The sequence below is a fragment of the Hemicordylus capensis genome, chromosome 5 (assembly GCF_027244095.1).
Source record: "Hemicordylus capensis ecotype Gifberg chromosome 5, rHemCap1.1.pri, whole genome shotgun sequence".
Lineage (NCBI taxonomy): Eukaryota > Metazoa > Chordata > Lepidosauria > Squamata > Cordylidae > Hemicordylus > Hemicordylus capensis.
In genome coordinates, this window is record NC_069661.1 from 188,585,404 (window position 1) to 188,604,670 (window position 19,267).

The 19,267-nt window shown below is 42.1% G+C and overlaps 1 protein-coding gene and 1 long non-coding RNA gene across 3 annotated transcripts in view; one reads left to right on the plus strand and one right to left on the minus strand.

The window, feature by feature from the left end:
- Positions 1 to 4,684: 4,684 nt before the first annotated feature.
- LOC128326193 (uncharacterized) lies at positions 4,685 to 8,803 on the minus strand. Its single transcript, XR_008307882.1, has 3 exons — positions 8,276 to 8,803; positions 7,045 to 7,199; positions 4,685 to 4,923 (listed from the first exon to the last, which is right to left on the minus strand). It is a non-coding gene; the product is annotated as an uncharacterized LOC128326193 (long non-coding RNA).
- Positions 8,804 to 8,843: 40 nt separating this feature from the next.
- The window catches only part of FRS2 (fibroblast growth factor receptor substrate 2), a 61,405-nt gene continuing 50,981 nt past the window's right edge, over positions 8,844 to 19,267 (plus strand). For both annotated transcript variants that reach the window (XM_053252593.1, XM_053252594.1), the window contains exon 1: positions 8,844 to 9,003. The gene's annotated coding sequence lies outside the window, so the exon portion shown is untranslated. The remainder of the gene's footprint in view (positions 9,004 to 19,267) is intronic.

Consider the following 19,267-nt stretch of genomic DNA (forward strand, 5'->3'; position numbering starts at 1 on the left):
GGGGACACACAGGGAGCCTACACGTGCAACTCCCCCAGTACCACAGGGCTACCCTTCTGAATGCTGCTTGTGCACTGGGAGGACTCTGCAAGATTGGAAACACGTCACTGAGGGTCAGTGACGTGTTTCCAGAGTATGAGCAGTACTCAGAAGTCTTAGCCTTTTGGCGCAACAGTGAGCATGTAGGGGGGCTGGGGCAGTTGTGCATGGGCTTGTGGGGCCTCCCCACAGAGCCTCCTTACACGTGTACTTCATTAGGCAGGATGTCAGCCACTCTTTGTTTGCTTGGGGCTTACTCAGGTAAATGTGCATTACTGAGCTCTGAGAGGGAGTTTTCCTGTGCCTTTTAGTGGCATAATTTCTGCTTATTTGTTCTTTCACCAACTCTGCAGCCACATGGCAACAGCTGTTTGTTCCTGCCACTTGGCATTTATTTATTATCTTATTTTATTTATGTTTTATTTCTATACCACCCTTCCAAAAATGGCTCTAATTTCCAGCTATAAATCGGGTTTGTATGCATGAGAGAGAGAATAATGTGTGTGCATTATTTGTGAGTGTATGAGACTTCGGTGTGATGTGTGGTTCTACAAACTCTGTGTGAAGCGCAGTTGAGCTTTCTGTTCTTAACGTGTAGTCTATTTCCTGCTTTCTGATTGAGGCACAGTTATAGTCTGGATTATGTTGCGATCTGTGGGAAGCCTAATATCATCTATGGATATATTGGTTGGTGGCAACAGACTTATAAAAACATAAAATAGGTGAACACCTTAGGAAAACAGACAGCAGTTAAGGAATAGAGCATGGTCAAACTTTAAAAAAAAAAAGATTTGCTTTCAAAAAAATACGGTTTGCCAGTAAGTGCTTACATTAGCATATGCCTGGCCAAATCAAGACAAAATGATTTGAGCATTCATGTGCTTGAGTTTTATTTAGATAAAATCATTTTATAAGTTGTGAATTTTAATTTGGACTCAGAGGCAGAGGGTTTTGAGTTGTGAATGTATCTGCAGCTTGTGGGGGCTACAGGGACCCATGTTTTACTCACTTATTTATCAGTCATATTTTTATACTGCCTGATATGTACATCTTTAGGTGGTGTATACAATTTAAAACACAAGATAAAGAGTAAAAATAGTTGACATTCTGCAAATATTGTGCAGGGTCAGAACTCAAGAGATTATTTTGATCTGCTTGTTCTGGATGGGGTCACACTTCCCCAGAAGGAACCAGTCTGCGGGTGCTTCTGGACACAAAACTCTCCCTGGTGTCCCAGGCTGAGGCAGTGACCAGAGGTGCCTTTTATCATCTTCAGCTGATATTCCAGCTGCGTCCATTTCTTGAGATAAATGACCTCAGAACAGTAGTGCATCGGCTAGTCAACTCCAGACTTGACTACTGCTATGTGGGACTGCCTCTGTACATAGTCTGGAAACTGCAGTTTGTCCAGAATGCAGCAGCCAGGTTGGTCACTTGGTCATCTCAGAGAGCCCATATCACTCCTATCTTAAAAGATCTACAGTGGTTGCTGATAAGTTTCTGGGCAAAATACAAGGTTTTGGTTATAACCTATAAAGCCCTAAACAACTTGGGCCCTGGGTATTTAAGAGAACGTCTTCTTTGCTATGAACCACACTGCCCATTGAGATTATCTGGAAAGGTTCATCTACAGTTGCCACCAGCTCATCTGGAGGCTACATGGGGACAGGCCTCCATCACTGCCCTGAGACTTCAGAACGTGCCTTCTGCTGAAATAAGAGCCTCCCCATTTCTTACAACTTTTAAAAAGGAAGTCAAGACACATGTGTTCACCCAGGCTTTTAATTAGATACTGTTTTAATAGTTGGATGGTTTTTAAGAGTTTTCATGTTTTAAATTTTAAATTGTAATGTTTTAACCTTTTTATTTGTCTTTATTGTGGTGTTGTAAACCACCCAAAGACTTGCGTTTTAGATGGTATACAAATATGTTAAATAAATAAATAACCCACAATTAAAAATTCTCATAAAATAAAACAAGTTATTAAAATTAATTTCAGTTAAAAGCTTGTGAAAAAGAGGTGTGTCTTGTTAGTACCTGACAGGCTTTGCTGTCTATTTTTAGGGATCTGTTTGCTTCCAATATCCATAAATTTGTAAATAAAACAAATATTACAAATAACCAATATGTCTCCAGTGCTCTCTAATCCAAAGGAAATGAAACCTTGTAGCATTGCCCTTGAACTATGCAGCAGATACAGAAGTGGGGAGTGCTGAGCCCTGGTTTGGAGTGGATTATGATGTCCTTGGAGAGAAAACTGTGAGCTGCTGAGTGAGCCAAGATGGACCAAATAATTCCATTCCTGTAAGAAGTCAGTGTCCCAACAGTAAGTCCAGCAGAAAGCAGAGACTTTGCGCAGAGGCAGTTTAATGAGGGCCTTCAAGCAGCCTTGAAGGAGAGTCTAGAGACTTGCGTTTTGGGTGGTATATAAATGTGTTAAATAAATGAATGAAGGAGAGTCTGGAGGCAACACACGAGGAAGTGAGAGGTTTGTTTGATCAGCAGACAGGTCTTCTCTACCAGTTTTCAGTTAGGAGGATACATTTGTGGATGAGTCATCATAAATGCTGAAAGGAGGCAATTACAGAAGCAGGGATGGATATCTCATGTACAGCTCTGTCTAGATAATACCTCATCATCAAAGCCCTTATGTATTCGTATTATTTATAACGGGGGAAATATTTGTGGAGCAGTGCTGACAGGTGGAGCAGACTTCATGCATTGCATAATCTGCCGGTTCTTTTGCATCTGAACGGCACATTCAGCGGTGAAAATATTGGCTGACATCCTGCCTAATGAGTGGTGTATGTAAGGAGGCTCTTCACTGCAGGGACATGTTGGAAGCCATCCTACAACTCCTCCAGTTCTCCGGTTCATGTGGTGTTGTGACCCAGGACTTAACACCTCTGAGCACTGCTCATGCTCTGGAAGCACTCTGCAAGATCAGAAACATGTGTCCCCGATCTCAGAAGCTCCATACAGAACAGTGTTTGTGGTGGACTAGGGGAGCTGTGTTCCTGATGTGCCCTTGCAGAGTCTTCATTAGTCAGGATGTCAGCCACAATATCTCCTTTCATAACAAGAGAAATTTTATTGCTGCACATTTACTGTTTAGAAATCAATCAATCAATCGTTTAGAACTCTGTTTTGGTTTCACAGGGTTCCTGTTTTAGTCAACATGATTTTAACAACCTCCAGATAACAGGGAGAATGTTAAACAATTCATGATGTGCAAATCCTAAACCTTTCCCAAGGATAGGATTAACCGCTGTGCTAAATAAGTTATGGGGCAAAGCTTCAGGTTAAACAAAAACAAAAACAGAGCAATCATTTCAGAGCCTTTCATCGGAGAGAGGTGGCTTTCCTGGCTCCCTGCACTGGGATTCTTTAAAATGTCACACAGCTCCAGACTTGGTACCATTTATCATGTAGCAGAAGTGCATCCCTAGCTGTCTGGGAATAACCTATTCAGCAGAAAGAGTAGACTGGCCACAATCTTTGTGCAATGGTGAATATCAGGTATGGAAAGTTACCTGCTTCCATACTCAGTTGTAACTATTTTTGCCTGTGACTGTTTTGGTGAAATTGATAAAAGGCCAGAGATGTGTGGGGTCCATACTAGAAGCAGAGGGTGCTTATACCCCTTTAAAATCAGCCTGTTTTTCTTTTGAAAAGTGCCTCTCTCAGAAATGTGTCCACAAAGGATTGTGGGAAACTATCTGGTGAGGAATGAAGCTTACTCCTGCTAACTAAAGGAGAACATGGGAAAGAATAGGGAACAATTTATTTAACAGATATATTCCACTGTGTAAAAACAAGTTATGCTGCTTGACTGCTCTTTAGACTACAGGGTTGGCTACTTTCTAAAACAATATGGGTCACAGGTGAAAATATGTAGTCTATGCAGTCTAATCTCCATCACAAAAGCACCACACAATAGCAGCTCTTTCTTATAAGAGTGCAAGGACTGGAATAATAGGGCCATGACAGGTCAAGATTGAGATGCCTTGGGAGAAAGAGAAGCTAATGCAGGCCCCAACCACAAAGCCACAGATACGTGAGCAATTTAAGGCTGCAGTGCAAAGCATACTTAGTTGGAAATAAGTCTCACTGAAGTCAATCGGACTTACTTCTGAGTAAACACGGTTAGGCTCAGGATGCAGAGCAAGAGGCCTAAGCAGACTACTCACTTGCATTATACACAATTAAACACACACACTATGCAATGTTAAAAATACAATCCTAAACACACTTACTAGGGAGCAAGCCCCACTGAACACAGTGGGAATTACGTCTGAGTAAACATGCATTGGATTTGACAGCTAAAATACTGGAAAATTATTTTTTAAATTTCATTCCCAATAAACAAAGGCTGATATTGTGGGACGATTAACACCTCAGCTAATACATGGATGTGAACTGTGTGCTGAATGTTGTATTATTTACTACTGGTAACACTGTTACATGAACAAGTCTGTATAATTTTAAGATATGCTTTAAAATCATTTATGTGTAACAAAAATCTAGCTTTGCCAGACAGTTTCTTCAAATCTGTCCACATTCCAGTGCTACACAGGACATTTTCCTTCATACACTTTATAAACAAGTACAGGAAAAAACAATGTAGGAGCTGGAAACACAGAGCTAACAAGATCTCTTTTATTGAACAAACTAGTATAAAATCGTAAATGAGCTTTCACACTGTAATTGGTTTGGATTGCAAAATTGTTGGTGTTACTCAGATTACATAAAGTCCCAGAGACATAGCAATTTTTTAAAATGCAGAAAGTGTGAGAGAATATCACAATTAACCTGTAGTAGGACATTTATCCATCTGCACCATTAGTTGGTCTGATGGGATCTTTGCAAGTAGAGATCAGGTACCTGAAACAAAATAATAATGGGTACATATTATAAGGCTCTTAAGTGGCCTGATCCAATGAATATTTACTTGGCATTGAATCCCAGTGAATTCTACTAGACTTTCTACTAAGTAGAAAGTAAAAGGGAGGAGAGCTGGTCTTGTGGTAGCAAGCATGAATTGTCCCCTTTGCTAAGCAGTCTGTCCTGGTTATATTTGAATGGGAGACTACATGTGAGCACTGTAAGAAATTCCCCGTAGGGGATGGGGCTAGGAGCTGCTCTGGAAAGAGCATGTCCCAAGTTCCCTCCCTGGCATCTCCAAGATAGGACAAGATTTTATTATTTTTTAATTGAACCAACAAACTACCAAAGCATACAGTACATTTCCAAAGCACAATTATATACAAAGTGGTTGTTTGTACATGATATATCTACAAAGATTTACACACAAGGATTTGGAAACCCTTGTACATGATATATCTACAAAGATTTACACACAAGGATTTGGAAACCCACAAGGTTATGAAGTATATGCAGGTAGTACTGTAACTCGGGGGTGGGGGATTTCAAGGCACATAAGGTAATTGGGGGGGTTACGTCCAACGTCCATTTCCACAATTTATCCCATTGCTGTTTAGAAGAGATACTCTTGTCTTTTTGCACATAACCATACAAACCTTTCCAGAAGAGATTTACTGTCTCATCTGCGTGAACCTCTTGGTTGCGTCTTCCCTCCCTATTCCTATGCAGGACCATTGCATAAATGACATACAGGTTTACTAACCTGATTATGAGACGGGGAACATTCCAATTCCCTATTATGAGGGCACCCGTTCCATCCCGTTTCCTTGAAGGTTTATTTCTGGGACCTCGAAAAGAGGTTCTATTGCTCAAACCCGAGGTTAGTTCTTCCCAAGTCTGTTTTTCCAAATCAGGCCACTCTAACAGCTTGTTTACTCCCTTCCACACTCTTTTGGCTACCACACACTCTTTAAAGAAATGTGAGTGGGTTTCCCTGAATGTTTTGCCTAGCTCTCTAGCTTTCTGTTTGCAGGTGATTTTAGGACACTCTTGCTTGTCCTCTGGGAACCATGGCTTAGCTGCATTAAGTGACAGTACTTGGTGGTATAAGTGCCACCTTGTTTCCCATAAATGGAAAGGGACTTTTTTCTCCTTAAAGAGAGCAATAGGGTGATCGGGTTGCAACAAGTACTGTGAGGTGCGGTGTTTGTAGCGTTTACGTTCTAAATCCGGTTTTTAAAAACCCACTTCTAGAAACTCTCCATAAATTGTTTTCCTTAGCTGCTTAACTGAGGATCCTTTAAATAGATCCGGTTCAACCTTCCATTTTTTAAGTGTGAATAACAAATCTCTCAAGTAGTCCGGGTGTTCTCTTTTTAATACTTGTGTGATATTACCATTGAAAGATCCTTTCCCCCACCATGCTATGCCCCATGCTGACTTGCACCAACACAAAGCGAAAAGCGAGACCCAGGTTTTTTGCAGGAGGTTCGACATATTATGGACATTCACGAAAATCCAGTTTCCAAAATTGTAGGACATTAATTCAGTTACAAAATAGGGTTGCAGGGCAGGTAGGGCTAGGTCTCCCCACTCAACCTCCTTAAATGCTACCGCACCGGCCAAAGGGAAGGATGCTGTGTGCCATACTAGATGGCAGATCTGGTTTTCAACTCTCTGAAGGAGATCGAGCGGGGGAGGATAGACTACCGCCAGGTTATGCACCGGGGGTATGAGGTAAGTCTGGATATAAACCGCTTTCTGGAACATGGCAAGGCTTCATTTTTTCCACATGGTGATTTTAAGCATTACTTTTTCTTCCCAATCTGTCCAATTTTCCCCCCAGACTTTTTCCTTAATCCCATATTCAATCCCCAAAATGTTTACTGTATCTACCCACTTCAGTTTGGACTCTGGGGCTCCTTCGCTTTTACATTCAGAGATGGGTAGGCGCGAAAGTTGCTTGCGTCCGGGGTCCATTTTAACAAATACACTTTTGTCAGCATTTAATTCTGAGCCCGAGATCTTGCCATATTCCCAGAAGAGGTCTAGTATTACAGAGATTTCATTTTCATCCGATAACAGTAATGTAACATCATCGGCATGAGCTACAAATTTTACCCTAAACTCAGAATGCGGTTCTGAGTGGACAGGTGGTTCGGCTATCCCATCACTCTCCCTCCTCCTCCCTCCCGGGAAGATCTCGCAGGGCGGAGGGATAGAGACTGAGAGTCCTTGCAGATGGGGTTCTCTCTGAATCCTGATCAGGATCGGATCTAGGGCAAAAACATAAAGTAATGGGCTCAGTGGGCATCCTTGGCGGACACAAGATAGGGCTGAGAGAGACTTCTGCCTGCAACCTTGGAGAAGCTGCTGCCAGTCTGGGTAGACAATACTGAGCTAGATGGACCAATGGTCTCACTTGGTATATGGCAGCTGCCATATACCAAATGAAATGAGTATAGAACTATAGCCAAATTAAGTGAGCATAGACTTGCAGAGATTTGTTTGGGAGGAGGGCTTATTGAACTCAAGAGTGACTGAGCAAATATCCATAGGTTTGGGCTGCATGTCCTATTGATGTAACTGGGCGAACAAATATTGGTAAAACTGGAACTTAAAAAATCCACACCAAGTGCTGGTCATTACCTATAAACCCCTTAAGGACTTGAGTCCAGGGTATTTAAGAGAGCGCCTCCTTTGTCATAAACCCTCTCCAGCCTATTAAGAGCATCTGGGGAGCTCCCCTACCACCAGCTCACTTGGTGGCTACTTGGGACCAGGCTGCTTCTGGGCTTGCCCCAGTGCTCTGAAATGCACTCCCTGTTAAAGTCAGTGTCTCTCCATCTCTGGCTGTTTAAAAAAAGACCCTTAAGATGCATGTTTTCTCAGGCCTTTAATTAATTTTAATTGGTTTTATATCATAATGGTTTTAATCATGTTATTGTTTTTATATTTGTTGTACAGGGGATGCACATTTCAGGCGGTCTATAAATATGATAAATAAACTAATATGGATATTAGTTAAGGGGCCAATTCCAGTGAAATTATATTAGCAGCTCAGCCTTTTCTCACATCCTTGCCGACATATTAATTAATTATTATTTTTTTAAAAAGTAGTTCTCATGTATCAGTGAAGTTTTGTGGCATAAACTTTTGTAGACAAGAGTACACCTTTATTTATTTATTTAAAATATTTATACCCCGCCCCTCCAGTGCACTACTGCTCGGGGCAGCTAACAACAATAAAATAGACACAAGATACAATAAATGTAATAAAATTAACTAAATTAAACAAAAAAAAGTTGTCAGATTAAAAACCACAATCATTATCAGATGGAAGATGACATACGGATAAAACCGCAGTTATCTGTTTTAGGTCGGCTTTGGTTTCTGTTGTGAATGAAGAGACAAAAACGAGCACTCGTCTCGTGCGATTTCGTCAACATGGAGCGCCCGAAAGTCGAGGAGTTGCTCCAAACGACCAACCCGAGAACTTGCTGCTAAGCGGCGGCTGCTTGACTGCAGGCTGAATCTGAGCGCCCTCCACTTAGCCGCCGCCTCCTCATCTGGAAGCCAGCTCTCTTCACATGCAGGACCACAGGCGGCGGGCAGCCCCTTTTCTAGGCTTCCTTCTTCTCCCACGAATATGCGCTTTTCCTTTCAGTTCCTGCCTCTGCTGTGTGCTGATTTTCAGGCGTAGAAAATCCCCGCACAAGCCAGGCGTTGCGTAGCAACGGCGAAAGGTGGCGCCCACGAAGGCGAGGCCTGTAGGCCGTCTGTGGGTGGCTGCCTCCCTCCGTCCCCCTCTCCCTCCCGCTGGGCAGGGCGAGGAGCCCCAACGCGAGGGAGACCGACCGACACTCCTTGCTCGGGCTCGCTCCCCGCTCCGCCCCCCTCCCCGCTGCCCCGGAAGGAGTTGCCCGCTTGGCCTCGGAAGTTGTCCTGAGCAGAGTCCGGCCCAGAGCGAGGCCTGGCTGCCGCTCTCGGGACGGGAGCTCCGGTTCGGCCAAGCGGGGAAGGAGGACTCGGGGCTGCTGTCGTCTGGCCACCCGCAGGCGGCTGGGCCTCATGAAGAAGGTGAGCGCGGAATCTCCCGCCGCCGGCTCTTCCTCTCCCCGCCGACCCAGCGCTTTCCTTTCGGGGGTTCGCTTCGGGCTGCGGTCGTTTTCTTCGGCTGGGCGTGAGAGCTGCGGCGGCAGCTGGCAAACCGGAGACACGGGCAGAGGAAGACGCGCGCGCTCTCCGTTTTCCCTTCCTTCTGGCCGGGTGGGCGGCAGGCTTGGCACCGCCAGGGTGAAGGCAAGCGAAGGGCGGCTGGCTGCTGACTTCTCCAGCAGTGTCCATCCGCTTGGGCAGCGGGAGGGGATGGCAAGAAACGGGCAAAGCGCAGGAGGGATGGGCTGCCTGGAAGCGGGACTGCGGCGGCTCCATATTTTGCTTGTGCAACGCTCCTGTTGATGGGGAGAGGAGGAAGACGGCCGGGGTAAATAAACACCCGCCGGAACGATCTCTTTGGCCGGGCAGCTCTCTTGGTTTCGACGGTAATGTCAATGTCACCGGGTGACTGGTCTCGGGGGCTCCGTCTCCTCGTGAGGTGTGTGGTGTCCAGCGCTTCCACTGCAGGTGCAAGGGGCGTCTGGGGGCCAACGAGTGTCTGTCTTGTGCTAGGCTCGTGTTGGAGATGATGCTTGTTGCTGATCATTTACTTGACAGGTAATAAGTCGCACTAGTGCGGTATACATTCAGAAAATGAGGTGGTGGAGATGGGCAGACACTCGTGTGTTCTATGGAACCGTGAGATCCGTCTCAGTTGTAGTACTCTGCAAGTCGGTTAGGCTGAAATCTTAAACATATTAACTAGCAGCTAAGTCCCAGTGGAATTTATTTCTAAATAAAAGTACATAACTCTTGGTTAGGTAGCCTTGTGCCCTTGTATCCGTGGAACTTAAATTGGCTTAGAGTGTTTCAATATGATAGGATTGTATGGATTGCAAAGCTGCCTAGAGATTTACATATTAGGCAGTATTTTTTAAAAATGATAAATGTAAAGCATGGTTTAAATAGTAATCTTGAAAGGCTAGTTTTTGTGAGCTAATAAGGGAAACCATTTGAATAATGTAAATTGCTGTCTCCCCCCCTCCCCCCGAGATTGTGGTCCTTATATATTAAGATTATATGATGACTAGAATTATCAGAGGTGAAGAGAGAAACAAAGATTGATGCATTTTACAAAATATTTATCTAAGATTAGAGTTGCTATAAATGACAAAATAATTCAGATGGAAGGTCCCAAAATTCCTATAAGTGAATAAAAACCAAAGGATTTTCTAAGAAAGAATGGCATTCTCTTTGCACTGGGAATTTTAATTTTGATTTTTTAAAAATAAAAAATATTGAATAACTCGTAGGTCACCTGGTCTTTTCAGTTAGTGTTCTAAATAATGCCTTCCATGAATTCTTTAGAGTAACTGTCATGTTTCTGTATCCTCAGATTAATCAGGTTTTTGACTAGTGTATGTCCTAAAATGCATGTGTGTTGAAATGAGTGATGCTGCCTTCTCAATCAATTTCTCATGGAGTTGAAATGAGAGTTGTATTTGAATGCAGGTTTAAACTGAAGATGTGCTTGTATTATCAGGAAGGTTTCTAGTAACATGAAAGAAACCTAATATAGGGCAACTGACTTGTTCACTTAGACCAAGGATGAGTTAGCCTTGCATTGCACAATGCATGTCCAGTTATTAAAACTATTGAGATGAGGACTAAGTATCAGATTGGAGTCAGGATAGTAGAATGACAACTATCTCTTTGGAGTTAGATGGCAGCTAATTTAGCCTGAATCTGGATAGTCAGGTTGTCAACAGAGTGGAGAAAGTACTGAAATTTTGAATCTTCGTGCATTTAAAACAGTCTCATTTGAAATAAATATTTAATGATGAATAAAATAAATCATGAGTTAGATGGGGCTCGTAATGATGTACTCCAGTTGTGTGTTTAATTGGTTTTCTTTTTTTTTCTTTGTAAGGTAGGTAAATTGTGTTAAGAGATTATTTAAATTTGATTTTTTAAGCTTCATTACTTATACCTTTACCTTTCTTAAATCTGATAAAATGCTTCAGGAGCTGATCAATGATTTTTAATATATTTTCTGATACAAATTTTGAGGATTACAATACTACATTTAAAGATTCTGAGGTCAGATATATTACATTACTTAAGTGACAAACAGTGGCTAACATCCAGACTAATGGTACACTGGCAGAACAGCATTTTCTATCATAGGGTTGATTTCTACCGTCCTTGTGAAAGCCCCTATACCTGCCAAAAATATCTCCCTGAGGGTTGTGGGACCTCAGGGACATCTTCAGCAGACTCAGGCACCTGCAGAGGTAAGGATCAGATTGCAGATAATCAACCCTTCCTCATGCATCAGAAAATATGTTCTGGGCATTAAACTGGATGTTGACCAGTGAAATCTTGGTGTGCTGACTAGAGCCCCTGGTGGCGCAGTGGTAAAACTGCCGCCCTGTAACCAGAAGGTTACAAGTTCGATCCTGACTAGGGGCTCAAGGTTGACTCAGCCTTCCATCCTTCTGCGGTCGGTAAAATGAGTACCCAGAATGTTGGGGGGCAATATGCTAAATCATTGTAAACCGCTTAGAGAGCTTCTAGCTATAGAGCGGTATATAAATGTAAGTGCTATTGCTATTGCTAAACATCCTGCAGTCCAGAATTTGTGAAGCCAGGAAAGCCCAGCTTACTGTATTTGTCTGAAGTGCTATGCATGTTTTTGTAGGGTTTCTGTTATTAATACTTAGATTAGGCAGCATCTTCAAGGGTTGGCTGGCCAATTGGTGTCAAAACAAACTCACCCAAAAGCGGCCCTTTCATGAGGCAAAGTGAAGCAGCCACATCAAAGTGGCACATTATTGAGTAACTTACAAGGTGGTGAGTTGTCCCAACTTTGGCCACCTGTGCAGCTCTTTGGAAGCAATCTGACCCTTGCAATCTTTGCAAGGAGAACCTCGCCGCATATTCCTTGCAAAGCTTGCAAGGAGAGAAGAGAAGGCTGCTGCCAACCTTCCCTCTTTCTCACAGCACTTTCAACGCTCGCAAAGGTCAGTTTTGAAAAAGAGATGGCCACTACAATGATCATGGGGCAAGGCAGCATTTGGTGTTTCACCCCAGGCACCTCAATATCTTTGGCCACCCTGAACGCACCTACATTACTCCTTATATGTTGAACTCTAAACTTCTGTGTATTTCCCACAGAGATTGTTTTGTTAAAGAAGAATAGGAATGTGTGAAGTAGCCCTGCATCATTTGATATTTCAGAAACACAGAGAAATTCAGTTGCAGGAAAAATGCTGAAGTGCAGAGTTCAGATTAGGACAACTTTAAGTGCCACAAAACCTGGAAGTGCAAAGCTGAGTAATTCCTGCTCTTAGTGGTAAACAGAGACATCTTAATTCTGTGCTGCAATGTAGGGTAGGTATGTACACGAACCGGTGGTTCCGCTGGTTCGAAGGTGGTGGGGGTCTCTCTCTAAGAGCAGGGGAGGGTGCACTTACCCAGAAGACGAGGGCAATGGGGCACCAGGGAGATATGCTGCAACCCTGATTGGCTTTGCAAAAGTACGGATGCTGGCGGAGAAAAAGCGGCAGGAGGGATAAGTGCACCTTCCCTTGTTCTTAAAGAGAGACCCCTGCTGCCTTCGAGCCTCTCTGCCGCGGTTCTGTGAATATCCCTAATGTATGGTAGTAAAATAACCTGGCAGCTTTGCAAAATGAAGAAGATGCTGGGATAACAATGACACTTTGAAAATATGTGTATACATTATTGAATTATAACTAACAATTATGTGTTAATGGCCTTGAGGGACCTCTGATGCACTTGTTTTGGTACGAGGACACTGAAAAGAAATGTGTATAACTTTAAGCTACTATTCAATTTATGTCCAAATAATTAATGGCTTAGGGGATTGGCTGTACAGGACTCTTCTTGCTTTTGTTGTTCTGTGTCACAGCATAAAGTTAAAACTACTGTGTTGCTGATTGAGTTCAGGAACTATCTAATTGTGCATAAGCTTAAGAGGCAAAAGAACTCTGTAGAGTGCAGAGATGAGGAATAAGAGTGGGACTGTTTAAATGCCAGAGAGGATGGGCATGATCTTAAACCTCCTTTCTTGTTTCTACACTCTACAGAGGGCTTCTGTTTTTATAAATTCCTGAGTAGAAGATATGGTTCAAAGGAATTACAAAATACCCCTTGATGACTGTGCAGTAGTGTATTTGCTGCTTGAAAGTGTACTGGGGGTGGAGGTGTGTATGTTTGGCAGAAGTGACTACCAAAGGTGCAACCTTGTGTATCCTTGACTGTAGCACTGCAGGGAGGAGTAGCTTCCTGTTCTACACTGGATTTAAGCATTAATTAGGCATTTGCATTTAATATATAAGGCTCAAAAATTGACTAATGTCATATGCATGTCATAACAATTTGCATGCAGAAGGGGGGGAAGGATGTTTTGCTAATCCCTCCCTCTTTCCACTTATACCCTTGATGCTCCATGAAACTATGTCACTGAAGTTCCTTGGGGGGATATATTTTCAGGGGGCAGCAGAGTGAAGGGAGGATTGGTAAAAATTGTCCCTTCCCCCCTGCTTGTGCGAAAAATGATGCATGCATGGCTTTAGTCAGTATGTAAGACAACATATTTTAAAAGTTAGCATTAAGTACAGAAATAATAGTTGCTACCTCCTTGCAGTAAGAGTTAAAATCTCTCTTCATGTGGAACGGCTTTGTTCTATTTATGTTTGGAAATCAGTGCCATGTTCACTGACTTCTCTTGGTCTTTGAGACAGAGGTGTTATTCAGTAAACTTTACTGAACTTCAGAGGTGTAAGAAAGGAGAAAATATGTTTATTTTAAGAACTCAACTCTGGTTGTGTGTATGTAAGATCTAGTGTTTGCTCCATTAATCTTATGGACATATCTATCATGGAACACACTTGCACTGGTGATGAGCTGTTGAGTGTTGCCAAATTTGCAGTCTGCTTTTGTGCATGCTTACTTGGAAGTAAATTCCATTGGGTTCACTGGGACTCTGAGGAAAGTGTGCTTAGTATTGCTGCCTAACTGTGTGGCTTGTTTGTTTTCTATTTGAGAAATTGGGAGACCAAAAAGAGTGTCTGTGTTGGTGGTGAAGATGTGGGATGGAGAGAAGCCTGCCTAAAGTTCTTTGCTTGTATGACAGGTCCTGGCATGAGAAGGTGGTGTGTGAGCCCATCAAACCTAATAATGGAGGTCAAGGCACAACTAATCATACTTAGTATTCCCTTTCATACTAATTGCTGTCATTAAAATAGATGTTTTGTATATGTACTACTTAAGAGATTTTGTAAGAAAATTGAGATGACCAGATACTTGGTTTGAAGGAATTCTCTGAGACAGAGGAAGAGGATTTTGGGGGCTTTTGCCAGAGTTTAAGAGGCTACTTGGATGGAAACTATTTTCTTCTCCTTCCACTTTGTCAAAGAGGATGTTCATAGAAAGGAGGACAGTTCTCCTTGAGGAGGAAAGCGGTATATAAATACTCATAGTAGTAATCATGGAACCATCGAGACATATGGTAATAGAACTTAAAATTCAATACCTGACTTGTAAGATACTAGATCATACAAATATGTGGTACTTTAATGATCTAGAGATGTTTAATGTTTAGTAGTGGTAGTTAGCTTATTTATGTTGCTAAAACTATAGGCCATAATAGTAATTATTAGGTCTGTGCAAGTCAGACAACAGGAAATTTCAATGTCAGGATTCCTGGGGCTCACCATCAAGAAGCATTAGAGTGTGAGGCAAGTGCCCTGAGTAGCCCATTGGTGGTGGTGGCCCTTTAACTGGCCTCCCAACATTGGGCGGCTGGTGGCGCAGTGATGTTTGGGAGTTTGCGGGGGGAGGTAGGCAGGAGTGATGGACTTCTTCCTGGGAAGCCCTTCTCTCAAATGTGAGTGCCTTCTTTGTCGTGAACCCTGTCTATTGAGATCAGCTGGAGAGGTCTGGTTACGGTTGCCACTGGCTTGTTTGGTGGCAACTCAGTACCTGCCTTCTCTGTGGCTGCCCCAAGGCTTTGAAATATGCTCCCTGTCAAAATAAGAGCATCTCCATCTCTGATTGCTTTTAGAAAGACCCTCAGAACACCTGTTTTCTCAGGCTTTTAACTGAAATTAATTTTAAAGCATTTAATTGTGTTTATCACCATGAAATTGTTAACTTTTTATTCTGTGAAATTGTTTTAATTGTGTTTACCCTGGTTTATATTTGTTGTGTTAAATTGTGTACACCGCCTAGAGATATACTTATATACTTATCAGGCAGTATATAAATATGACAGATAGATAGATAAATGAATAATTAAATGGGAGAAGTTCTGTGTGGGCTGGTTTTCTCCAGAACCTGCATGACCTTCCCAGGAAAAAGTTTGTCACTCCCTGTCTGCCCCTTCCCGAATATTACCGTGCCACCCAGCTGCCCCCACCCCAGTGCTGGGAATCCAGTTAAAGGGCTTCCACCACCATAGGGCTACCTGGGGCACTTGCCCCATGTTCTAATGCCTCTTGGTTGTGGGGCCTGGGAATTCCACCATCAGAATTCGTGTATTATTGGAAACTCTTTCTCTCTCTGCTGTAACATCAACTTGAGTTATTTATTTTTAATGGCATCTGTGGCAGTATTTTTACTAAATATGCCCTTGTAGGCCCTACCGTTGCAACTGCTCACCTGGTCACAGTGTAAGCATAAGGCTATTGTATCAATTGGAATATTGGGCTCAGATCTGGGAGACCCATGGTCCAATCCTTGTTTGGCTATGAAGCTCACCCAGTCATTCTCTTCCAGCCTAAGCAACCTCCCAGGATTGTTGGGAGGATAAAAAGGTAGCTGGGGGTGGGGACATACAACTATATACACCACCCTGAGCTCATTGGAGGAAGGTGTAGCAAAATGAGTTGCTAAAAATGAGCAATAAACTGCATGCAGAACAAGCAGAGTTGCATGGACACAAGAGGATGGCTTAGTTGTGCTAAAAAGGGGATTTGCAGAAGAAAAGTGATATAGCACTCTTGCACAACAGTTCCCATTTAAACAAATGGGGCATGTCCCAGTTGTGTAACTGTTGCACACCCCAGTGCTATTCTGGCACCCAGATTTCAGATTTAGTTCAGCTAGCTAGCGTAGCAGCCTTCCACATGTGATGTTGCTCTGGATATTGGCCAGCATTCTTAGATGTGAGGCATTCAGTGCTTCACAGAATGACTTTGGAGTGCACAGCAAGCACTAATAACAGGTAAGCTGAGGAAAGCTCCAAGTGTACTGCCCCAGTCTCCTTAGATAAAGGGCATGATATAAATGTGATTAAATTAGACCAGCTTGAGTTATATAAAAGACCAGTGTGCTGTGCAGTGGATGAACATGACGAGACAGTAGCACTCTCTTCTCAAGTTAAATTCTTAACTTGTCCTGTTAATTTTAATGGGACTACTTTGCGTAAATTTCCTCAGTATGTAAGCTACTGTTTTGTAACCTAAGAATCTGAAGTATAGTCTACAGTTCTGACTAGCAAGCCAGAGGTTGCTGGTTTGAATCCCTGCTGGTATGTTTTCCAGACTATGGGAAACACCTATATCAGGCAGCAGCAATATAGGAAAGTGCTGAAAGGCATCATCTCATACGGCGGGAGATGGCAATGGTAAACCCTTCCCGTAGTCTACCAAATACAGGGCTTTGTGGTTGCCAGGAGTTGGCACAGACTCTATGGCACACTTTATCTTTACACTGAGAGTAGGATGAAGCAGTTGAATAGCCTTCAGCTGAACTCCAGATCAAGTACATGTTTTGTCTCCCTGTATTTTTGTTAGAAGTTTTCCCAGTGGGTATAGTGTAACTTTTGTAAATCACTTGTATGATCCTGGTTTAATGTTCTTATTTTTTTTACGATCTATCAACTGATTTAATTGATACATTTTAAATGCTATATGTCAATACATATTGACTTTTCTTGTAGGCATGTGCTCGAAACATGATTCGAAATCCGAATTGCAGGCACATCCCTTTAAAACCAAGGACTTACACAACACCTTTTAACATGGAGGAGAGCAAGTCTATACCTGCTCCTCCTCTGTTCACTATTACTTCTGTATGGCTGTGCTGCCCCCCAGCTATGAACACGTGCCGGCAGGGTATCTCCTTGATGCCCCTGTGTGACATCACGCATGTACAGAGGCCATGTGCATGCAGACATAGCACAGGGCCAGGTGGGGGATGCCCTACCAGCATGCTGTCACTGCTGATGGAGGAGGAGCAGGTATGGACCTGCTCTCCTCAGTGTTAAAGGGGCTGTGTAATCTCTGTTTTAAAGGGATGTGCCCGCGATTTGCGTGCTGAATCGTATTTCAAGCATATCCCTATTTTCTTGTCCTTCTCCATTCTAAACACTTGGGACAGGCTATGCTGATTAAAACGACTAACATTTCCAATTTAAAATCTAAAAAGAAAGTTTTTCATTTTTTAAAAAAAGCTTGCACTACTTATGCAAATATTGTTTATATTGTAATTGTCAGATTCCTCTGTGACTGCTAAATATTAGTAGCTATTTGTGTATAGTTTAAGCTACAGTGTTAATAAACAGTAAGTCCCACAAGCTTTGGGTGGAATTCACTTCTACATAAACATGTTTAAGATGGTGTATAATCTCTTGTCTGTTGCAGTTGGACTGCATTATTCAGTGGTATAATATTAAAAATATTAATATTTTGCACTTTTAATTAGTTGCTTTAATGTGTGCGTGTGATAGTTTAATACAACAAAATCAATCCACTTCTCCAGTTTAAAGTGGTGACTTTGTAATATTTAATTTTAGTTGACTTTATTTCTTTAAAATACATATTCAGCTAGTTTTATTGTGGTTATGTTGAGCCTTAAATTAGTTTAGCTTTTCTGTCACTAGTGTGTACAAATGCTAGTAGTTGAAAATGACAAAACTTGGCTTTATCCCAGGAACTGAAAATAATGTTAGCTTTTATATATGGAAAGATATGAAACCTTCCTAGTGGGGAGGGATAAATAAGACAGTGTGTTTTTGAGCAACTAAGCGCTTGGGCTCCTCTGTGCCAAATATATTTCTCAAGTGGGCTGTATACTATACCAATTAAAAAGATGTAGCTGCAAGAAGTCTTAGATTTGCTTGACCTTTTCCGAGGAGGAGAAGTTAAATATGTAAACCTAACTAAAGAATGCTTTGAAACAACCAAGAAAAACTAAAATGGAACATCTAAAAATTAGGTCTGAGCAGGGAACAATAGTTGTAGTCTGTTCTAACTGTGAATATTATTTTAATAATATTCAGTGTTCTGATTTGAGCCAGCATTAAAGAAGCAGTTTGTTGACTCTGCCTTCCCTCAGAGTGGGCATTTTGTGGTAGCATACGTCTGATAGATAGACAGACAGACAGACAGACAGACACACACACACCCCAAATCCATTATGAGGTAACAGTACTAAATCAACAATTTGGAACAGTATGGAAATATTTAGAAAGAAGTTAACAGTTGTGAGATTTGAAGACGCTTGGAATAAAACTGAATAGTTGTTAATCACACTGAAACATTTAATAGAAAATGGAAAAAGCATAGTCGGTTTAAAAAAAAATCACATGTGAATACCCTTTTGCCTGCACTTGCCCTCTTCTGCATTTTTAAAAATTGCTCACAGTAGCACTACAGATGCCTGTGATCTACTTTGAAGACTGGGAGTAGAACAACTCCTCAGCAGGCCAGTCACCTTTCAGACTGCTTCATCCCTTTCCCTTCCCCATTCAGGTTATATTTGGCCAACTGTCTGTGTCATTCACTTTCCTAGCCCATTTCTATGCCACTCTTCTTCATGGGCCAGGATAATTTGAAGTGCCTTTCAAGCCATGCAACTTCTCATTTGAGGGAAGCATTTAATGGGTTGCTTGAGGAATTATTTTAATGGTATATTTTACACACTATATCAGCTGATTTCTGGGCTGCATGAAAAGCCCACTAGAACTTGAACAGCATATTCTCAAAGCAATCTTGAGAAGGGGATGATTTTGACTGTCTTTGTCTATGCACTTTCTTATAAAGTGCATCCATTATGTGGTTATGAAAGCATCCTAATGAGAGACAAATAAGTTGATCAACATTCACAGTACATGTAGAGCTCTTTGTCTTCTGCATTTCAGTGCATGCAGAGTCGTAAGTATCTCAAATTAGAGGGGCGGGGGAAGAGAAACTACTGCTTCTAGCTCTCATTAGGTGAA